Source organism: Oncorhynchus mykiss, chromosome 30 (genome assembly GCF_013265735.2).
Source record: "Oncorhynchus mykiss isolate Arlee chromosome 30, USDA_OmykA_1.1, whole genome shotgun sequence".
In the NCBI taxonomy this organism is placed as follows: Eukaryota; Metazoa; Chordata; class Actinopteri; order Salmoniformes; family Salmonidae; genus Oncorhynchus; species Oncorhynchus mykiss.
In genome coordinates, this window is record NC_050570.1 from 39,232,097 (window position 1) to 39,252,503 (window position 20,407).

The 20,407-nt window shown below is 43.2% G+C and overlaps 1 protein-coding gene and 1 pseudogene across 1 annotated transcript in view; one reads left to right on the top strand and one right to left on the bottom strand.

The window, feature by feature from the left end:
* The window catches only part of LOC110521002, a 56,827-nt pseudogene that overhangs the window by 28,688 nt on the left and 7,732 nt on the right, over window positions 1-20,407 (bottom strand).
* LOC110521810 (KN motif and ankyrin repeat domain-containing protein 4) overlaps window positions 6,514-20,407 on the top strand; it is a 93,962-nt gene continuing 80,068 nt past the window's right edge. The window contains exon 1 of the mRNA XM_021599692.2: window positions 6,514-6,742. The gene's annotated coding sequence lies outside the window, so the exon portion shown is untranslated. The remainder of the gene's footprint in view (window positions 6,743-20,407) is intronic.

The window sequence follows — 20,407 nt, forward strand, 5'->3', positions numbered from 1 at the left end:
TATGCTATCATACAGTATTGCACAGTGTATACTATAGACACAGTAATATTACACTGTTGCCTTCTTTTTCCAGTATTCCAGGCTGAGTTTTCTTGGTCACAATAGTTGATTGGTCACAATAGTTTTATTATATTATTTTAGTTTATGTGTCAGGGGGCTAGGGTCAGTTTGTTATATCTGGAGTACTTCTCCTCTCTTGTCCGGTGTCCTGTGTGAATTTAAGTATGCTCTCTCTAATTCTCTCTCTCTTTCTCTCTTTCTTTCTCTCTCTCGGAGGACCTGAGCCCTTGGACCATGCCTCAGGACTACCTGGCATGATGACTCCTTGCAGTCCCCAGTCCACCTGGCCGTGCTGCTGCTCCAGTTTCAACTGTTCTGCCTGCAGCTATGGAATCCTGACCTGTTCACCGGACGTGCTACCTGTCCCAGATCTATTATTTGACTGTGCTGGACATTTATGAACATTTGAACATCTTGGCCATGTTCTGTTTCCCATGGAAACTCACGTCTCAGCTCTATTACACTGAGGGTTTCAGTGTATAGCTGTGTTTACTATAGTTCTGTTGCACTACTTTACAGTACCGACAGTAACTATCCCTTAATTGGAAACTGACAGCTCTATTACACATTAAAAGAAATCACAGTGTGCAGCCAGGTTTACTATAGTGTTTCTGTTGCACTACTTACAGTAGGCTACATACAGTAACTATGCTAAACTGAACAAAAATATAAACACAACATGCAACAGTTTCAAAGATTTTACTGAGTTACAGTTCATAAGGAAATCAGTCAATTGAAATACATTCATTACGCCCTAATTTAGGGATTTCACATGAACTGGGAATACAGATATGCGTCTGTTGGTCACAGATACCTTTAAAAAGAAAGGGACATGGATCAGAAAACCAGTCAGTATCTGGTGTGACCACCATTTGCCTCATGCAGCGTGATACATCTCCTTCGCACAGAGATCAGGCTGTTGTTTGTGGCCAGTGGAATGTTGTCCCACTCCTATTCAATGGCTATGCGAACTGGCTAGATATCGGCAGGAACTGTAAAACGCTTTCGTACTCGTCGAACAAGAGCATCCCAAACATGCTCAATGGGTGACATGAGTATGCAGGCCATGGAAGGAATGGGACATTTTCAGCTTCCAGGAATTGTGTACAGATCCTTGCGACATGGGGCCATACATTATCATGCTGAAACATGAGGTGATGGCGACGGATGAATGGCACGACAATGGGCCTCATGGTATCTCAATGCATTCAAAAGCTTTTTGCGTATGGAACATTTCTGGAATCTTTTACTTCAGCTCATGAAACATGGAACCAACACTTTACATGTTGCGTTTATATTTTTGTTTAGTGTGAGTATCCTAGTTTCCCTTGGAAACTCACTTTTCAGCTATTACACTGCGGTCTTGCACAGTGTGAAGCTGGGGTTGCTAGTTTCCTTTTGTACTCACAGTTAAGACAGTAACTATCCTAGTTTCCCCTGGAAACTCACATTACTGCTCCATTACACTGCTGTTTTTCACACAGTGCGTAGCTGGGTTGGTGCTCAATAATTTTTAATGTTACACTACTTTACAGTACATACAGTAACCACCCGCAACTCAGCTCTATTACACCGGGGGTTTCAGTATATAGCTGAATTTACTATAGTTCTGTTATATTACTTTACAGCACAGACAGTAACTAGATTACACTGTGGATCTTAGCAGTGTGTAGCTGGGGTTGGCATATTCTTTTGTTACACTGCAGGGTATACACTACCCATCTCTTCTTCCCACAAAGAGAAACTACCATTTCCAGTAGGGCTTTTCACCTTGAGAAATGCGAGGCCCAAAGGCCAAAATGAGAAGTATGTTGAGTCCCCGTGAGCACTGAATATTATAATTTGTTTTACCTTTATTTAACTAGGCAAGAAAGCTACTGGACTGGAGTCTACACCCTCAGGTGGTGTTACAGCTTTGGGACAGGTTCGGGAGAGCACAGATGAACCTGTTTGCATTTCAGGAGAACACTTATCGCTGGTTCATGATGTCGGACCCTTAAGAGTCTGGATGCCCTTGCTCATGACGTGCCCAGCAACAACTCTTTACGTTTTCCCACCATTTCCCCTGATCACAGCTATGCTAGACAGGGTCCTTATGATTGGCCACCAGCTGCTCTTGATTGCTCCATGCTGGCCAATACCACCAGCCTTCTGTTTTCTCTCCTCTCGGGGACCCCATGGCAGCTGCCCCTGAGGCCTGACCTTCTCTCCAGGCTGAGGGGAGGGTTTTCACAGTCACTGTGGGCCGAGTGGCATCCACAATGAGAGTGTATTTTGCCGCTATCTCGACATGCCATGACGAAGGCCAAGAGGGACCCATGGCTGGCTACCCGTTGCTCTCCAAATTTATGATGGCAGTTCGATGTCTGTGTCCTGCAATGGTTCGCTGGGTGCCATACTGGAACGTTGACGTGGTGCTGTGAGCGCTTGTCAAGCTGCCCTCAAGCTCAGAGTGTCGATGACTTTGAAACACCTATCCACAAAGGTGGCATTCCTGTTGGCTATTACCTCCACTAAAGAGGGTGAGTGAACTTCATGTTTTTTCAGTGAGCACTGAATGTTTTTCCGAATGGGACCAGACAAGAGGAGTGTCCAGACTAAGGTCTTAACCCCTCATTGTTGCCATGGGTCCTGTTTGACAGACATGTGAACCATCCCTTATATGCTCCTTCTGTGAGCTGGGTGTATTTTTCCCCAGGTGTGCTGTGCCAGGTCAGGGCCTTGGACACTTATATTAAACAGACAGAGGCAATACGACAGTTTGATCGGATATTTGTTTGCTATGGTGAGAGAGTTCTGGGCCAGATCCTATTGATACAAAGTCTCTGCCGTCTGCTGTAGAGGCGCATTCTACTGGAGGAGTAGCTATATCGTAGGCACTTCTCCAAGGAGTTCCGCTCAATGGCCAGTAGGGCATTGTTTAACACCTTTTTCTAGGTACTATCGGGTCATTGTTGCCCCCGCCACTGAGGTCGGAACTGCTGTGCTGGGTGCTGCTTCCGCTACCCTGAGTGGGGACGGAGGGACATAGCATCTATGACTGCCCTGAGCTCAGTCCTACCGGGACTTTGCTCTCTAACTGGCCCTTATCTAGTTCACAGATGAATCTGGTATTGTCATACCATATTGGAATGATCCAATATAGTGTTACATAACGAAGGCTATGTATGTAACCACAGTTATCTGAGCTATTGGATCACTCCAATCCTCTTTGTCTGTGATCTACGAAAAAGACATGCGGTGGAAGTAGCGCAGCGGCAGCTATTTAAGTGGGTCAGCCCCAGCACGACCCGATACAAGGGACTAATCTGAAATTCTCGGAATGTATCCTGCCGTATCAGGCGGATACCATATTGGAGTGATCCAATAGCTCACATAACCGTGGTAACATACGTAACCTTTGTTTGTGAATTGGACCTCCTCTTCAGATGGCAATCAAACTGCATCCAGTTTTGGTGGGGGTTTACCCTGAGGAAAAATGGCTAGTGCGAGGGCCGAGGGGGGGGAAAATCAACGTTTGAACTGTAGCCAAATTGTTGTTGTGTCACGATGGGTGGTTGTCCATTGGATTATATGTCACGCTGGAAGCGTGGGTAACACAAGTTGAGAGAAGTATATTTTATTTCCAGACAAAAAAATGTATTTTTCATTTATTCCAGTATAGGGCAATCTACAGTTGCTACATCCATTTTTGGACTCATAAATGGGTAGGTTTAATTTACACAAATACATGTTCCACAATGGAGCACTTTGACGGTTTACAATAGAGAACACTGAATTGCAGTGCAGCTTACGTAAGATAAACAAAAACATTTAAATCTGAACAACAAGCCCGTCTAGTGTCAGTTTAAAAGCACAACTAATGACGGTATTGGACTTTTTCTGTAGCGTTCAGTGTTATATCTTTTATTTATTCACTATGCAGATTCTGTCTCAAAACCTTTCTTAAACGGAAGCAAATTAAACTAAACGGGGAGGGACCTACCTGAATTTGTCCAATAGAAACTCTAGTTTTAGGTGCAAAACGCAACTTTTTGGACTAATGGTAGGCTAGCGGTTCAGAGCGTTGGGCCAGTAACCGAAAGGTTGCCGTTTCGAATCCCCGAGCTGACTAGATGAAAAATCTCTCTATGTGCCCTTGAACAAGGCAGTTAACTCTAATTTCTCCTGTAGTCTCTGAATAAGAACATATGCTAAATAATTTAAAAATTATATATATATATTGTGTTGACTGTTTTCCCGTAGTTGCCCACACTCCCTTGTCCTTACTCTGGATTTCTGATCCCTTGTAGGTCAGCTGGATACATTTTTTTTCGACCTCTGCAGCTTGAGACCAAGTTTCAGACAAAGCTCCTCACATCTCTGTTGCAATGAATGATATGTGGGCCGACACATTGATTCTTGAACAATATATCTTATAAATGGATCTTAGCTTAACTGTACCCCCATTAGAACCCAACATATACGTTTGTTTTACTCCAACGTTTGTAACCAAAGTAAATGTAATGAACAAAGCACCGTGGTCCTACAGCCTCAAGACATGGTTAAACCTATCATGTTGATATCATGGCGGGTCAGTCCTTGCATCCATACCCTTGTATCCATACCTCTATGAATTTGAGAGTGGTAACATTTCTCCACACCCATCCCTAAGCTTTTTACCGAAACGGGGGCGGGAAGAACCCTTTGTTTTTGTTTCACTGTGGATCGCCCCAGTAGCCCTTTTTCTGCAGTCAAATGACCTAGTGGCCTCGTGGGTGGAATTGTATTCATATTTTGTATGTTTTCTATGTCAAACGGTTTAGTTATATATTCAGTCTTCTGTGATGTATATAACGTGTAATATTGGGATGCAAACTCAAAATGTAACACATTTCAATTCTATATCTGACGTGGTACAGGTGTCTTCTTTTGTTTAGGCCCAGGACCATGTGTCTGATGTATCTACTTTGAAACAAAAGTATACTTGATTAAGGCTACCAAGAAACACTCTGTGTGACCCACTGCAGCAAAAGGTAGCATAATATTATATGCAAATGTACAAAGAGAAGCATGTGTTGATCAGTGCAGATTCTTAATGAGCAAGAATTTGAAAAATATACCATACCACTGCATTCAAGGCAAATGATTGATTCAGTCAAACGAACAGATACTATAAGCAGCCAGGACCCAAACGACTATCCATCTTCTTGTTTAATGTAGGATATCATCTGGCCAAGATATACATGGAGCACGGAGCCAGTGCATTTGTCAATACGGAGCAGATAATGCAATGCAGGGCATTAGAGCTGCTTCTGTGGTTCCTTGCTTGGTCAGCAAGCCGACGTTTCGATGGAGCTAAGCTGTGTTCTTGGAGAATCCATTCTGGTCGAGGCTGAGCTGAGCGATACGGAGTGATGTGAGGCACCATAGCATACGCATACCGTGGACCCAGGCTCCGGTACGTAACCAGATTGATTCGATTATTCATGCGTTTATTTATCCTATGCTCCTGTAGACTAGCCTACATAAAACATTAACGGATAAGTTCAAACAAATATTACATTAGGTATTCCAGTCATTTAGCAGACGCTCTTATCCAGAGCGTCGTACAGGAGCAATTAGGGGTTAAGTGCTTTGCTCAAGGGCACATTGACAGATTTTTCACCTAGTCGTCTCAGGGATTCAAACCGGTAAACTTTTTGGTTACTGGCCCAGATAGCACGTGATTTTGACACTGTTGTGCAATAATTCACCACGATATAAGAGTATTTAATATAAGGCATGATGTTGTACACTATAGAACTATAATTATTCTATTTATTATAATTCTATGGTTGTAAACCTAGTCTGATGGTGGGCAATTTATGCTATTTAAGGAGATATAGCTGATTCCAGGTCAGGTCTGTGTAGGTGGGTGGGTGGTACAGCAGCTCAGAGCTCCGACATGGCTCCCCAGGGTAGCATCATTAGGGGAAATGCATGCAGAGGGAGACAGGGAGAGAGGGATAGAGCGATAGAACGATAGGGTAGTGCACTCCAAGAATGACAAGTATGTCCTGAAGCCGCTGAAATGAAACCCCCAGCACTGTTTTTCTAATTACAGTGGGCAGTGGGGCTTAGCATTACCCCCCCCCCCCTCCTTTCCCATCAGACACACACATGTGCTACAGTGAGTGCTCAATCATACCCTCACAAACAGTAGGAGCCATGTAGGCTACAGGGTCAAGCTGCCCTGCTTTTTAAATCCCCCTCGTTGTTTTGCTTTTTCATCAGTGGGTTTAGTACCCTTTCAGTCTTAAAGCAGCCACGCCACATTGGCTCTTTGCAGTCCAGCTGAAATCTGTATCTAACAGACACACAGCTGTGCGTGTGTGTGTGAGATCAGAACCTCAGCACTCTCATTGGACCGGCGCTGAGGAAGTGGGTGTGTCCACACAAGCTAATCTGACCCCGTCAGAGCAGCAGTGCTGGTGTTGTGAAGTACTTTCCCTTCCTGTACATTCAGTCCTCTACATTCAATTCAATCATTCCTATGCCTCTGCACCAGACGCTACAGGTAAGCGTGAGAGAAAGGCACAAAGAGAGAGACACACACACAGGGAGAGGAGAGACTGACTGAAGCAATGTGCTGGACTTGGACTTGAGTTCCCATCAACACTTCTGAAGCGGACAGCTGGGAAAATAAGAACCTGCCTTGGAGGTAAGAATATTGGAGAGATTCCTTGCTTCATTCATCTCCTTCTCCCACCCCTCTTCTTTCCTCTCTTCTGCTGGTCTCGGTCTGTTTCCTTAACTGCTACTATCTCAGTCCCCTCATTCCTCTCTTCTTCTTTTCTCCTCGCATTGTTTCTATCTCTGGCCCCCCCCCCACTCTCCTTTCTTCCGGTTCTCTGATATCGTGTTTTATTCTCTCCTTGGGGTTTTCAGACTTTCTGAATGTGGTAATAGGATGCCGCCACACACACACACACACACACACACACACACACACAGCGAGAGATTGACTGCACGCCGTGTAACTAGTATGGTCTGTCTTTATGGTCTATTAGAGATTTTTACCGTCGTTGTATTCCATATTCTATCCCATTTGGCGGTTGGCCGCGCTATGTTATAGTTTACAGTCCTGCTGGGCTGGCTAATGTCTTACAGCTGGCCCTTCTCTCAGCCAACCAGCCTGACACAGTCACACATGTAGCCATACAGGGCAGTGGGGATGGAGTGGGAGAGGGAAAGAGAGATGGGGGGGGGGGGGGGGGGGGGAGCGAGAGAGAGAAATGGAGATGGAGAGAGGTAGGTAGGTGAAGTTGAACGGAAAGAGAGAAAGCGAGGGAAAGAGATGGAGAAAGAGAGAGAGAGAGCATTGCACTAGGCTGGGCTTTATCTTGAGTGCATCCTTTGCTTGGCTGCTCTTTTATAACCTGCATTTATTCACACAGCAAGGCTCTTTCCTCCTGTCTGGTTAGTGAGTCTGTGAGTGAGTGAATGCATCGTCCATTGTCATCTTCTCAGGCAAGGAACGTTCAAGGCAAAACGTTTACATTCTATCTGCTCTCGGCACGGGCTGCCTCTCTACCTCGAATGGCAGAGTGATGCTGAGTTTGTGTTTGACATACATTTTAAAGTGAAAAATCTCAGCATCACTCTGTTACCGTGGAATTGCCCTACTGTTGTTGTTTCTGTGAATGTGGCTATTTTGGTGCGTGTGTTCGTATGTGTTTGTGTCTGTAGGCCTATTTATCTTTGTCTGTAAGGTTGTTTTGGTTTATGTGTGCAGTGGTAAGAAAAAGTATTTTCAAAGATCAAAGTAAAATTTGATCTGATCTTCATCTAGGTCACAAGAATAGATAAACACAGTCTGCTAAAACGAATAACACACAAACAATTATACGTTTTCATGTCTTTATTGAACACACCGTGTAAATATTCACAGTGCAGGGTGGAAAAGTACTATATGTGAAACCTTGGATTTAATAACTGGTTGAACCTCCTTTGGCAGCAATAACCTCAACTAAACGTTTTCTGTAGTTCAGGATCAGACCTGCACAATGGTCAAGAGGAATTTTAGACCATTCCTCTTTACAAAACTGTCAGTTCAGCAATATTCTTGGGATGTCTGGCGTGAACTGCTCTCTTGAGGTCATGCCACAGAATCTCAATTGAGTTGAGGTCAGGACTATGACTGGGCCATTCTGTTGTCGATGTTTTGGGTCGTTGTCCTGAAGCATCACCCAACTTCTGTTGAGTCCCATGTCTTGATAAACTTGGGAATTCATTTTTCTGTCAATGATAGCAAGCTGTCCAGGCCCTGAGGCAGCAAAGCAGCCCCAAACCATGATGCTTCCTCCACCATACTTTACAGTTGGGATGAGGTTTTGATGTTGGTATGCTGTGTGTACCTTCCCAAGCAACTCAACTGTAGTTTCAGCTGTCCACAGAATATTTTGCCTGTAGCACTATGGGTCATCCAGGTGCACTTTTGCAAACTTTACACGTGCTGAAATGTTTTTTTTTTCAACAGCAGTGGATTCTTCCGTGGTGTCCTCCCATGAACACCATTCTTGTTTAGTGTTTTATGCACTGTTGACTCGTCAACAGAGATGTTAGCATATTCCAGAGACTTCTGTAAGTCTTTAGCTGACACTCTAGGAGTCTTCTGTGCAGTGCTCTTGCAGTCATCTTTGCAGGACGGCCAGTCCTAGTGAGAGTAGCAACAGTGCTGAACTTTCTCCATTTATAGACAATTTCTCTTACCATGGACGGATGAACATCAAGGCTTTTAGAGATACTTTTGTAACTCTTTCCAGCTTTATGCAAGTCAACGATTCTTAATCTTAGGTCTTCTGGGATCTCTTTTGTTCGAGGCATGGTTCACATCAGGCAATGCTTCTTGTGAATAGGAAACTTAAATTTTGCGAGTTTTTTTTATAGGGCAAGGCAGCTCTAACCAACATCTCCAATCTTGTCTCAGTGATTGGACTCCAGGTTAGCTGACTCCTGACTCCAATTCGTTTTCGGAGAACTCATTAGCCAAGGGGTTCACCTTCTTTTTCCAACCTACACTGTGAATGTTTAAATTATGTATTCAATATAGACAAGAAAGAATACGATCATTTTTGTGTTATTTGTTTAAACACACTATGTTTGTCTATTATTGTGACTTAGATGAAGACCAGATCAAATTTATGCAGAAATCCAGGTAATTCCAAAGGGTTCACACACATTTTCTCTCCACTGTATGTAGAATGCGTTTTGCATTTCTGTTTGTTTGCGCGGTTTTTATTGTAGTTTACCAGTGTGTGTGTCTGTGTTAATGATTTTCTTTGTGTGGTCACCGACAAGAAAGCTCTGTTCGTAGAACTAATTTTGGTTTAATTACAAGTTGCAACGGTGGAGACACCTTCAGCACCAGAAGCCAAGAAAATGAGAAGTCTCTTATACAGTATATTAATCACACGGCACCGAAGGTTCTGTAAATGCCAGCACGGGAGGCTTGTAGGAAGCCACAATTACAGCTGTTACAGAATCACAGTGTCACAGATACATTATCAGTGTCCTCAAATCCAGTCTGGAGTCAAAACCTTTAACCATAACCTTCAACACTGGCAGACATTTGATGCTGCCAGTTAAACAGGTCAACATAGGACCATCAGTACATAGTCAAAACAGATCATTGTAGACCATGGGTGTCAAACTCTGGCCCGTGGGCCAAATTTGGCCCGCGGGGTAATTATATTTGGCCCGCGAGACAATACCAAATTACTACTAGAGCTGGCCCGCCGGTATTATACAGCGCATTCACCACTAATACTACGAATCCCATAATGCTCTGCTGTTTTCGCGCGCCAATCAGGACAGGACCCAGAAACGCTCTCTCCTCTGTGACAGTAGTCATAGCAACATAGACGCTACAACTGTCAGCGAGCTAACCCTTCCCAAAAATGGCGAAAAGAAAGGCAGAAAACAGGAGCTTTCTGGACAAGTGGGAGGCAGAATATCTGTTTACATATGTAAAAGACAAACCTGTTTGTCTTGTTTGTGGAGTCAATGTGGCTGTAAGTAAGGAGTACAACATTAGACGACACTATGAAACGAAACACCATGACAAATACAAGGACCTGGACATGACTCAAAGGAGCCAGAAAGTAGAGGAGATTAAAAAAAGTTTGGTTTCACAACAGAATATGTTTAAAAAAGCCACATCACAAAGTGAGGCTGCTGTAAAGGCTAGTTATATAGTGGCAGCAGAGATCGCAAAATCAGCCCGGCCCTTTAATGAGGGAGAGTTCATGAAAAAGTGCATGATGAAGGTTTGTGACCTCGTATGCCCAGAGAAAAAACAAGCATTTTCAAACGTGAGCCTGAGCAGGAACACAGTAGCTGATCGCACATGTGATCTTGCCACCAATCTGTATGACCTGCTGATGGAAAAGGGAAAAGATTTTGTTGCGTTCTCCCTCGCTGTGGATGAGAGCTGCGACGCATCTGATACTGCTCAGCTGTCAGTCTTCATCCGTGGAGTGGACTCAAATCTGTGTGTTACGGAGGAGCTATTAGGATTCAAATCAATGCATGGCACAACCACAGGAAAGGAAATCTTTGAGGAGGTTTCCAAATGTGTAACTGAAATAAAGCTGCCGTGGGATAAACTCGTTGGATTAACGACAGATGGTGCGCCAGCGATGTGCGGTAAAATGAGTGGACTGGTGGGCATGGTTCGGGAGAAGATGAGAACTGTGCAGGTGAACTGTGCAGGTGAGCTAACTGTTTACCACTGCATCATACATCAGGAAGCACTGTGTGCCAAAGCCCTAAAGATGGAACATGTTATGACCACAGTAACACAGGTAGTTAACTTTATAAGAGCCAAAGGTCTAAATCACCGCCAGTTTAAATCTTTTCTGGAGGAGTGTGGTTCGGAATACGCAGACGTGCCGTATCACACAGAGGTGAGATGGCTAAGCAGAGGAAAAGTACTGAACAGATGTTTCGAGCTGCGTGAGGAAATATGTCAATTCCTGGAAACCAAAGGGAAGGATACAGCAGAGCTCCGGGAGCAAAAGTTCCTGTGTGAGCTGGCCTTTCTCTGTGACATCTCGAGCCATCTCGATGCGCTGAACCTGCAGCTTCAGGGGCGGGGGCGCATCATCACAGACATGTACGCTGCAGTGAGGGCCCTCAAAACTAAACTGTGCCTGTGGGAGAATCAGATGATGCAAGGAAACCCTTGCCATTTTCCCTGCTGCCAATCCATAAAAGCGCAGATCTCTACCGCCGTGTTCCCATGCGCACAGTTTGCTGAAAAACTCAGTGTTCTCGCCGCTGAGTTTAGCCGGCGATTTGCCGACTTCGATGCCCAGAAATGCAAGTTTGAACTGCTTAGTAATCCCTTCGCAGTTGATGTGGAAAATGCACCAACCAACATCCAAATGGAGCTGATTGAACTCCAGTGCAACGACACGCTGAAGTCAAAGTATGATGCTGTGGGCGCCGCACAGTTTCCACGGTTCATCCCTGACACAATGCCTCAGCTCCGCACCCAAGCTGCTCAGATGCTCTCCATGTTCGGCAGCACTTATCTATGCGAGCAACTTTTCTCCTCGATGAAGATGACCAAAACAACTCACAGGAGACGTCTGACTGATGAACATCTTCGCTCGATACTGAGGATTTCTTCAGCTCAGAGCTTGAGCCCAGACATTGATGAACTAGCATCCAAGAAGAGATGCCAGGTATCTGGCTTGGGCACATCAGATTAGACCAGTGTGCAATAATTAACGTTTTCTTTATGCACTTTTTCTTGCTACAAGGCATGGGCTTGAATGGTTGATTGATTTATTATCATTTTATTTGTAAAATTATTAGCCAGTGGAAAAAGTTTATTTTGGTATTTAAATCAGAAGGCTGCAAATAGAAAAGAGGCATACAATTTTTATTTAAATTTTATTTATTTAATAAATGAATGCCATTGATGTGTTTTTTCATTTGAAATTCGATTTTGCATGTCTCCACTATTAAATTATATATTGTATGGTAATAAGCGATGCTTGTTCCATATTCAATGTTAAAGCAAAACTTGTTTGGGTCCATATTAAAAGGTTAATTTGTTCAATGTTGGCCCGTGACTTTGTTCAGGTTTTACATTTTGGCCCACTGGGTATTTGAGTTTGACACCCCTGTTGTAGACAAACAAGTGAAAACGACTTCATTCAATTTCAGTTTAAGAAAAAAATCTATGGGATGACGTTGAATCAGTATGGAAAACTGGTTGGATTTGCAAAAATCCATCAACGTAAAAGGGCCTTGCGTACTTTTAACATAAATCCCAATGCATGGTGAATTATTTTGTTGATTTGCTTTAAAATTCACATTAGCTGACAACTCCAACCAAATGTAAGTCAAAACTAGATGTTGAACGTCCGTGCCTACTGGGACGTCATCCCGCATTGCAATTTAGTTTATTACGTATCAACAGTAAATTAAATACAGGAAAATAAATAGTCAAACACTAGTAGAACACCTTTACCAGCCCTGTATTAGTGGACAGATATAGCCGTCTGTAGCGTGGGCCTCATTTTATTTTACCGCGCCCTTGGTGGGAAGCTTCGTATACATGGTGCTTGTGTTTGTCCTATAACATTCCTATCTTACACACACCTGGACTTGTGGAGGTGCATGGTTGCCTGTGTGTGCCCTATCACTGTTGGCCAAGCGCCTAACACCTCCAGATGGTTCACATTCTCCAGACTCTGGCTCCCGCTGAATATTACTGTAGCTCCCACTGAGACATATATCAACCTGTAGCATGGTATGTGCGTGTGTGCGTGTGTGTGTGTAGGGATTTCAAATTGTTTTATATTCACAGGATGACTAGAAAAAAGCCAATTTTCTCTCCTTTCACTTACTAGCTCCAGTAGGGCTAAGGAGATTGAATGCCTCTTAATGCCTGCTTGTCTCGCTTCGGGGAGTCAAGCAGCCCAAAACCCCTGGGTGTCAGTCATCAAGGCAGGCAGACAGTCAGGCAGGGAGAGAGGCAGAGAAAAAGCCTCCCAGGAATTTCAGAGAAAGTACAGATCATAACTAAGAAAAAATGCCTTGGGATAGTAATGGGTTAATAATGGGATAGTACGACTTCATATAGATGTCCTTAGATGTTGTTGTGGCTTTGTATCATGTTATTGTGCTGGTGTTCTTCCGATAAGCCCCAAAGTTGTTACTGACCATGTATCGAACTGTGAACACCTTTGGGCCTGGAGTTTTCCTGACCACATGACATGACTTGGTCCTAATTCCTGATGGCACGCTATGTTCCTCCTGTCATTGTTGGAGGCAGTGGGGTTGTGCTCCATCAGGGCTGTTGTCCGGCTGAGCTCACGGTTCTAGCTGTCCTCTATTATGTTCCTTCATAGTAAGTCTGGGAATCATACTTTCCGTGCTCTGCTCTGCTCTGAGGCACTCACCCCAGGCACATCTACTAGAGGGATTTTAGCCCTGCCTCGCAGTGGACTGTACTCTACCAATGTAGAATAGCATTGCAAGGCTACATTGTCACTAGCTTGCCTTGCAGTGTGCACTATACTCTAATAATAGAGATTAGCAGCCCAACATTGTCACTGGAGCAACAATAGCAACACAGAGCTCTAGTACCAGTACATTTCCCTCTCAGGAGACTGAACAGATTTGGCATGGTTCCCCAGATCCTCAAAAGTTTCTACAGCTGCACCATCGAGAGCATCCTGACCGGTTGTATCCCCGCCTGGTATGGCAACTGCTCGGCATCTGACCGTAAGGCGCTACAGAAGGTAGTGCGAACGGGGCTAAGCTTCCTGCCATCCAGGACCTATATAATCGGCGGCGTCAGAGGAAAGCCAATAAAATTGTCAGCGACTCCAGGACTCCAAGTTATAGACTGTTTTTCTCAGCTACTGCACGGCAAGCGGTACCGGATCGCTAAATCTAGGACCGAAAGGCTCCTCAACAGCTTCTACCCCCAAGCCATAAGACTGCTGAACAATTCATAAAATCGCCACCGGGCAATTTACATTGACCTCCCCTCCCCCTTTTGTACACTGCTGCTCCTCGCTGTTTGTTTGTTACCTATGCAACTAGCCTGTACCCCCACACACTGACAAGGTACCGGTGCCCCCTGTATATAGCCTCGTTATTGTTATTCTTATTATGTTACTTTTATTATTACATTTTATTTTAGTCTCCTTGGTAAATATTTTCTTCTTCTTGAACTGCACTGTTGGTTAAGGGCTTGTAAGTAAGCATTTCACGGTGAAGTCTACACTTGTTGTATTCGGGGCATGTGACAAATAAAATGTGATTTGATTTGATTTAGCTGTACAGTGCATTCGGAAAGTATTCAGACCCATTGACTTTTTCTAAATTTTGTTACAATACAGCCTTATTCTAAAATTAAATCTATATTAAATCTAATGTTTTCATCATCAATCTACACACAATAAATACCCCGTAAAAGATAAAGCAAAAACAGTTTTTTAGAAATTTGTGCAAATGTATTAAAAAAAGAAAACAGTCATTCTTTATTTACATAAGTATTCAGACTCTTTGCTATGAGACTCGAAATGAGGCTCAGGTGCAGTTTCCATTGATCCTCCTTGAGATGTTTCTACAACTTGATTGGAGTCCACCTGTGGCAAATTACATTGATTGGACATGATTTGGAAAGGCACACATCTGTCTATATTAGGTCCCACAGTTGACAGTGCATGTCAGAGCAAAAACCAAGGCATGAGTTCGAAGGAATTGTCCATAGAGCTCCGAGACAGGATTGTGTCGAGGCACAGATCTGGGGAAAGGTACCAAAACATTCCTGCAGCATTGGAGGTCCCCATAAACACAGTGGCTTCCATCATTCTTAAATGGAAGAAGTTTGGAATCACCAAGATTCTTCCTAGAGCTGGCCGGCCAGCCAAACTGAGCAATCAGGGGAGAAGGGCCTTGGTCAGGGAGTTGACCAAGAACCCGATTGTCACTCTAACAGAGCTCCAGAGTTTCTCTGTGGAGATGGGAGAAACTTCCAGAAGGACAACCATCTCTGCAGCACTCCACCAATCAGGCCTTTATGGTAGAGTGGTAAGATGGAAGCCACTCCTCAGTAAAAGACACATGACGGCCCGCTTGGCGTTTGCCAAAAGGCACCTAAAGACTCTCAGACCATGAGAAACAAGATTCTCTGGTCTGATGAAACCAATATTGAACTTTTTGACCTGAATGCCAAGCGTCACGTCTGGAGGAAACCTGTTACCATCCCTACGGTGAAGCATGGTGGTGGAAGCATCATGCTGTGTGGATGTTTTTCAGCAGCAGGGACTGGGAGACTAGTCAGGATGTAGGGAAAGATGAATGGGAGCAAAGTACAGGGAGATCATTGATGAAAACCTCCTCTAGCGCACTCAGGACCTCAGACTGGGGCGAAGGTTCACCTTCCAACAGGATAACGACCCTAAGCACACAGCCAAGACAATGCAGGAGTGGCTTTGGGTGGCCCGAGCAGAGCCTGGACTTGAACCTGAACATCTCTTGTCAGACATGAAAATAGCTGTGCAACGACGCTCCCCATCCAACCTGACAGAGCTTGAGAGGATCTGCAGAGAGGAATGGGAGAAACTCCCCAAATACAGGTGTGCTAAGCTTGTAGCATCATACCCAAGAAGACTCGGGCTGTAATCGCTGCCAAAAGTTATTCAAGAAACAACTGAGTAAAGGGTCTGATTACTTATGTAAATGTGATGTTTTCTTTTCTTTTTTATAAATGAGCAAAAATGTCAGAACCTGTTTTTCTTCGTCATGGGGTATTGTGTGTAGAATGATGAGGGGGGGGGGAAACAATTTAATACATTTTAAAATAAGGCTGTAACATAACAAAGTGTGAAAAAAGTTAAGGAATAATTTCCGAATGCACTGTATATATTCTTTGTGGACATGCTCCATAGTGGGTGTGTGAGTTGGAAATGTCAGCTGGGCAAGGGTCACCGTAGTTTGGCAAGGGTTAAAGCATTTCCAGGGGGCAATGAGGGATGGACGAATGGACGAGGGCATGCGGGTGATTGCTTGTCCTTTGTTTCCTGCCTGGGTAGGACATTTCTCAGAGAGTGGGCTGAGGAACAATGGATGAGCTCACTTTAAAGTTGGCCCCCAGAGTCTTAATACTGATCTATAATTGGTTCCTATTAGCGGACAGGAAAAAACAAGCCGTGAGAGGACTGCAGAATGGCCATGGGACTGTGATTTTCTTAGTGGAACCCTCCAAGACCAACTTCCTGTTGGAATCTCCTGTTGGAGCTGGAGGAGACCACTCCCTGCAGCTGTAGCCACTAGGACAGTGTTAAGTGTGTATTGTGTTTGAAGGGTCCAGTGTGTGTCTGAGCACTTGTGTGTGTGTATTTGGCTGTGCGACTATAGTCCCTTGGGACCCGGGGTCTGCCCTGACAGTTGACTGGAGTGTGAGGTGTTCAGAGGAGAGGTGTTCCTCTCCCCGGAAAGACCTGCTGCCAGAAGCACTGATCCTATGGGGGCACAATACAAGAAAACAATTTCCAATCCCCCATATACACTACCCTTCAAAAGTTTGGGGTCACTTAGAAATGTCCTTGTTTTTGAAAGAAAAACACATTTCTATGTCCAGTGTCTGTGTTTTCTTGCCCATCTTAATCTTTTCTTTTTATTGGCCAGTCTGAGATATGGCTTTTTCTTTGGGATGCTGGGCTTCTAGACAGAGTTGCAGAGTCGCCTCTTCACTGCACTGTTGACGTTGAGACTGGTGTTTTGCGGATACTATTTAATGAAGCTGCCAGTTGAGGACTTGTGAGGCGTCTGTTTCTCAAACTAGACACTCTAATGTACTTGTCCACCGGGGCCTCCCACTCCTCTTTCTATTCTGGTCAGAGCCTGTTCTGTGAAGGGTTGCGTTGTGCAAGATCTTCAGTTTCTTAGCAATTTCTCGCATGGAATAGCCTTCATTTCTCAGAACAAGAATAGACTGACGAGTTTCAGAAGAAAGTTATTTGTTTCTGGCCATTTTGAGCCTGTAATCGAACCCACAAATGCTGATGCTCCAGATACTCAACTAGTCTAAAGAAGGCCAGTTTTATTCCCTCTTTAATCCGCACAACATTTTTCAGCTGTGCTAACATAGTTGCAAAATGATCAATTAGCCTTTAAAAATAATGAATTTGGATTAGCTAACACAACGTGACATTGGAACACAGGAGTGATGGTGGCTCTGTATGCCTCTGTATGCCATAAAAAATCAGCCGTTTCCAGCTACAATAGTCATTTACAACATTAACAATGTCTACACTGTATTTCTGATCAATTTGCTGATATTTTAATGGACAAAAGAATAGCTTTTTATTCAAAAACAAGTACATTTCTAAGTGACACCAAACTTTTGAAAGTTACTGTATATATTTGTAAATATACAGTACCAGTCAAAAGTTTGGACACAGCTACTCATTCAAGGGTTTTTTCTTTATTTTTACTATTTTCTACATTGTAGAATAATAGTGAAGACATCAAAACTACAAAAAAAAAACACATATGGAAACATGTAGTAACCAAAAAAGTGTTAAACAAATCAAAATATATTTTATATTTGAGATTCTTCAACGTAGCCACCCTTTGCCTTGATGACAGCTTTGCACACTCTTGGCATTCTCTCAACCAACTTCATGAGGTAGTCTCCTGGAATGAATTTCAATTATTAGGTGTGCCTCGTTAAAAGTACATTTTTGGAATTTCTTTCCTTCTTAATGCATTTAAGCCAATCACCTGTGTTGTGACAAGGTAGGGGTGGTATACAGAAGATAGCCCTAGTTGGCAAGAACAGCTCAAATAAGCATAGATAAATGACAGTCCATCATTACTTTCAAGAACTTTGAAAGTTTCTTAAAGTGCAGTCCCAAACCATCAAGTGCTATGATGAAACTGGCTCTCATGAGGACCACCACAGGAAAGGAAGACCTAGAGTTACCTCTGCTGCAGAGGATAAGTTCATTAGAGTTACCAGCCTCAGAATAAGCTATTAACTGCACCTCAGATTGCAGCCCAAATAAATGCTTCAGAGTTCAAGTAACAGACCCATCTCAACATCAACTGCTCAGTGGAGGCTACGTGAATCAGGCCTTCATGATCGAATTGCTGCAAAGAAACCACTACTAAAGGACACCAATTAGAAGAATGGACTTGCTTGGGCCAATAAATACAAGCAATGGACATTAGACCTTTGGTCTGATGAGTCCAAATTTGAGATTTTTGGTTCCAACCGCCGTGTCTTTGTGAGACGCAAAGTAGGTGAACGGATGATCTCCGTATGTGTAGTTCTCACTGTGAAGCATGGAAGAGGAGGTGTGGTGGTGCTTTGCTGATGACACTGTCTGCGATTTATTTAGAATTCAAGGCACACTTAACCAGCATGGCTACCACAGCATTCTGCAGCGACAGGCCATCTCATCTGTTTTTTGCTTAGTAGGACTATCATTTGTTTTTCAGCACAACAATCACCCGAAACACATCCCCAGGCTGTGTAAGGACTATTTGACCAAGAAGGAGAGTGATGGAGTGCTGCATCAGATTACAACAATCGCCTGACCTCTACCCAATTGGTTTGAGATGAGTTGGACCGCAGAGTGAATGAAAAGCAGCCAACAGGTGCTCAGCATATGTGGGAACTCCTTCAAGACTGTTGGAAAATCATTCCTCATGAAGCTGGTTGAGAGAATGCCAAGAGAGTGCAAAGCTGTCATCAAGGCAAAGGGTGGCTACTTTGAATAATCAAAAAAATGAACCCATTTTTAGTTAATACATGATTTCAAAGTTGTGATGTCTTCACTATTATTTTACAATGTAGAAAATAGTAAAAATAAAGAAAAATCCTTGAATGAGTATGTATTTCAACTTTTGATTTGTACTGCATATTTTTTTATATACACTTGAAGTTGGAAGTTTACATACACCTTAGCCAGATACATTTAAACTCAGTTTTTCACAATTCCTGACATTTAATCTTAGTAAAAATTCCCTGTTTTAGGTCAGTTAGGATCACCACTTTATTTTAAGAATGTGAAATGTCAGAATAATAGTAGAGAGAATGATTTATTTAAGCTTTTATTTCTTTCATCAAATTCCCAGTTGGTCAGAAGTTTACAATTTCTCAATTACCATTTAGCATTGCCTTTAAATTGTTTAACTTGGGTCAAACGTTTCGGGTAGCCTTCCACATGCTTCCCACAATAAGTTGAGTGAATTCTGGCCCATTCCTCCTGACAGAGCTGGTGGAACTGAGTCAGGTTGTAGGCCTCCTTGCTCGCACACTCTTTTTCAGTTCTGCCCGCAAATGTTCTATAAGATTGAGGTCAGGGCTTTGTGATGGCCACTCCAATACCTTGACTTTGTTGTCCTTAAAACGTATTAATGCTAAGGGGAAGTATTTTGACGTCCGGATGAAAAGCGTGCCCAAAGTAAACTGCCTGTTACTCAGGCCCAGAAGCTAGGACATCTACATGTAATTGGTAGATATGGATGGAAAACACTCTAAAGTTTCTAAAACTGTTAAAATAATGTCTGTGAGTATAACAGAACTGATTTGACAGGTGAAACCCCGAGTACAAACCATCCAGGGAAAACCAATTTATTAGGAACCTGGTTGCAGTTCCTAGGGCTTCCACTAGATGTCACCAATCATTAGAAATTGGTCAATGTTTTTCTTTTGAGAGATGAAGAAGTAGTGCTGTTCTTTGTATGTGTCACTCTGAAGGTCCCTAGTCTTTTGTTGCGTGTGAACAGGAGCGTGCTCCGTGTTATTTTTCTTCAGTATTGGAAACAGATCATCCCGTCTTACATTTGATTGATTATTTACATTTTGGAATACCTGAGGTTGGATTAGGAACGTTGTTTGAAATGTTTCGACCAAGTTTACAGGTAACTTATTAGATACTTTGTAGTCATGTTGGGCGAGTTGGAACCTGTATATTTCTGAATCAAACGCGCCAAATTGGGGATTTTGGGGATAAAAAGAAGGAATTTATCAAACAAAACAACCATTCATTATGTCACTGAGACATTTGGGATTGCAAAAAGAAGAAGATCTTCAAAGGTAAGGCATTTATTATATTGTTATTTCTGACGTTTGTGTCGCACCTGCCTGGTTGAAAAATGATTTTCATGTGTTTGTACGCAGGACGCTGTCTCAGATGGTGTGCATGGTGTGCTTTCGCCGTAAAGCCTTTTTTTATATCTGACACAGCGGCTGGAATAACAAGACGTTAAGCTTTATTTTGATGTATTACACTTATATTTTCGTGAATGTTGAATACTGATATTTTTGTTGTTTGAATTTGGC